Here is a 3,403-nt window from a genome sequence, read left to right as displayed (position 1 = left end):
AACCACTGACACTTAGAATATTTTTGAAGCAGTACAAATCAGTAACCAGCGACACTTAGAATATTTTTGAAGCAGTACAAATCAGTAACCACTGACACTTAGAATATTTTTGAAGCAGTACAAATCAGTAACCGCTGACACTTAGAATATTTTTGAAGCAGTACAAATCAGTAACCAGCGACACTTAGAATATTTTTGGAGCAGTACAAATCAGTAACCACTGACACTTAGAATATTTTTGGAGCAGTACAAATCAGTAACCACTGACACTTAGAATATTTTTGGAGCAGTACAAATCAGTAACCACTGACACTTAGAATATTTTTGAAGCAGTACAAATCAGTAACCAGCGACACTTAGAATATTTTTGAAGCAGTACAAATCAGTAACCAAGTGCATTTTTGAATTGGTTACTGATTTCTCCGTTGAAGTTGGGGCTGCGGTTGGCTTCAGTTAGTGGTGGGGGCTTAATTTTCGCCGAGGGGAGCGTGTCCCGGTAGTGTCTCCGAGGAAGTGGTACCTATTGAAGGGGGTGTTTCTGAATTTGGGCCCTTTTTGAGTGGCATTGCCGGATGGGTTTTGTGTTGAAGGCTTCCAAATCGGGTAGCTCAGCCGGATTTGACCCGGCGGTTCTACCGACTGTCACGCCTTCGAGGGGGGACTGTTGTCTAAGTTCAGGCCGAATTTGGTGAATTTCCTAAGTCGGGAAGTGGTCCCAACGGGTTTGGGAGTGAACCTAACTGCTCATACCAACTTTGAGGCTTTGGGGCCGGGTAGCACAGTCGGATTTGACCCGGCGGTTCTGCCGAATGCCTGGCCTTCGAGGGGGGCCTGCCCTCTGAGTTCAGGCCGAATTTGGTGATTTTCCTAAGTCGGGAAGTGGTCCAAACGGGGATGGGAGTGAACCTGACAGCTCATACCGACTTTGGGGCTTCCAAGCCGGGTAGCTCAACCGGATTTGATCCGGCGGTTCTAGCGACTGCCACGGCTTCGAGGGGGGACTGTTGTCTAAGTTCAGGCCGAATTTGGTGAATTTCCCGAGTCGGGAAGTGGTCCAAACGGGGATGGGAGTGAACCTGACAGCTCTTACCGACATTGAGGCTTCGGGGCCGGGTAGCTCAGTCGGATTTGACCCGGCGATTCTGCCGACTTCCACGCCTTCGAGCGGGGACTCTCCTCTAAGTTCAGGCCGAATTTGGTGAATTTCCTAAGTCGGGAAGTGGTCCAAACGGGGATGGGAGTGAACCTAACTGCTCATACCAACTTTGAGGCTTTGGGGCCGGGTAGCACAGTCGGATTTGACCCGGCGGTTCTGCCGAATGCCTGGCCTTCGAGGGGGGCCTGCCCTCTGAGTTCAGGCCGAATTTGGTGATTTTCCTAAGTCGGGAAGTGGTCCAAACGGGGATGGGAGTGAACCTGACAGCTCATACCGACTTTGGGGCTTCCAAGCCGGGTAGCTCAACCGGATTTGATCCGGCGGTTCTAGCGACTGCCACGGCTTCGAGGGGGGACTGTTGTCTAAGTTCAGGCCGAATTTGGTGAATTTCCCGAGTCGGGAAGTGGTCCAAACGGGGATGGGAGTGAACCTGACAGCTCTTACCGACATTGAGGCTTCGGGGCCGGGTAGCTCAGTCGGATTTGACCCGGCGATTCTGCCGACTTCCACGCCTTCGAGCGGGGACTCTCCTCTAAGTTCAGGCCGAATTTGGTGAATTTCCTAAGTCGGGAAGTGGTCCAAACGGGGATGGGAGTGAACCTGACAGCTCTTACCGACTTTGGGGCTTCCAAGCCGGGTAGCTCAACCGGATTTGATCCGGCGGTTCTAGCGACTGTCACGCCTTCGAGGGGGGACTGTTGTATAAGTTCAGGCCGAATTTGGTGAATTTCCCGAGTCGGGAAGTGGTCCAAACGGGGATGGGAGTGAACCTGACAGCTCTTACCGACTTTGGGGCTTCCAAGCCGGGTAGCTCAACCGGATTTGATCCGGCGGTTCTGCCGACTGTCACGCCTTCGAGGGGGGACTGTTGTATAAGTTCAGGCCGAATTTGGTGAATTTCCCGAGTCGGGAAGTGGTCCAAACGGGGATGGGAGAGAACCTGACAGCTCTTACCGACTTTGAGGCTTCGGGGCCGGGTAGCTCAGCCGGATTTGATCCGGCGGTTCTGCCGACTGTCACGCCTTCGAGGGGGGACTGTCCTCTGAGTTCAGGCCGAATTTGGTGAATTTCCCGAGTCGGGAAGTGGTCCAAACGGGGATGGGAGTGAACCTGACAGCTCATACCGACTTTGAGGCTTCCAAGCCGGGTAGCTCAGCCGGATTTGACCCGGCGATTCTGCCGACTTCCACGCCTTCGAGGGGGGACTGCCCTCTGAGTTCAGGCCGAATTTGGTGCATTTCCCGAGTCGGGAAGTGGTCTCTGTCACAACGGGGGCAAGTGTCTGAAGAGGTAAAGTGAGTAACCAGCACAGCTTAGGGAAGGGTTCCAAAGTTCTCAACAATGTGAATTCGGTTACCAGGAAAGCTTAGGAAAGTTGCCTGACTGTCCCAAACGAATGAACTGCAAAACTTAGGGAACATGCCCGAAGATGCTTAAAAGTGTGAAATCAGTAAGCAGGAAAGCATAGGAAAGTGCCTGAAAGTGCTAAATGAGTAACATGAAAAACGTAGAAAAATGCCCGAAAATGTTTAAAAGTGTGAACTCAGTAACCAGCAAAACTTAGTAAAACGTTGGAAAAGCAGAAATGAGTAACCAGAAAAACTTAGAAAAATGTTTGAAAATGAGAAATGAGTAACCAAGAAAACTTAGAAAAATGCCCAAAAAGAAGAAATCAGTAACCAGAAAAACTTAGAAAAATGTTTGAAAATGAGAAATGAGTAACCAAGAAAACTTAGAAAAATGCCCAAAAAGAAGAAATCAGTAACCAGAAAAACTTAGAAAAATGTTTGAAAATGAGAAATGAGTAACCAGAAAAACTTAGAAAAATGTTTGAAAATGAGAAATGAGTAACCAAGAAAACTTAGAAAAATGCCCAAAAAGAAGAAATCAGTAACCAGAAAAACTTAGAAAAATGTTTGAAAATGAGAAATGAGTAACCAAGAAAACTTAGAAAAATGCCCAAAAAGAAGAAATCAGTAACCAGAAAAACTTAGAAAAATGTTTGAAAATGAGAAATGAGTAACCAGAACAACTTAGAAAAATGTTTGAAAATGAGAAATGAGTAACCAAGAAAACTTAGAAAAATGCCCAAAAAGAAGAAATCAGTAACCAGAAAAACTTAGAAAAATGTTTGAAAATGAGAAATGAGTAACCAAGAAAACTTAGAAAAATGCCCAAAAAGAAGAAATCAGTAACCAGAAAAACTTAGAAAAATGTTTGAAAATGAGAAATGAGTAACCAGAAAAA

Source organism: Hemiscyllium ocellatum, assembly GCF_020745735.1.
Source record: "Hemiscyllium ocellatum isolate sHemOce1 chromosome 15 unlocalized genomic scaffold, sHemOce1.pat.X.cur. SUPER_15_unloc_2, whole genome shotgun sequence".
NCBI lineage: Eukaryota > Metazoa > Chordata > Chondrichthyes > Orectolobiformes > Hemiscylliidae > Hemiscyllium > Hemiscyllium ocellatum.
The sequence above is the reverse complement of the archived record's forward strand: the minus strand, read 5'-3'. Positions refer to the sequence as shown.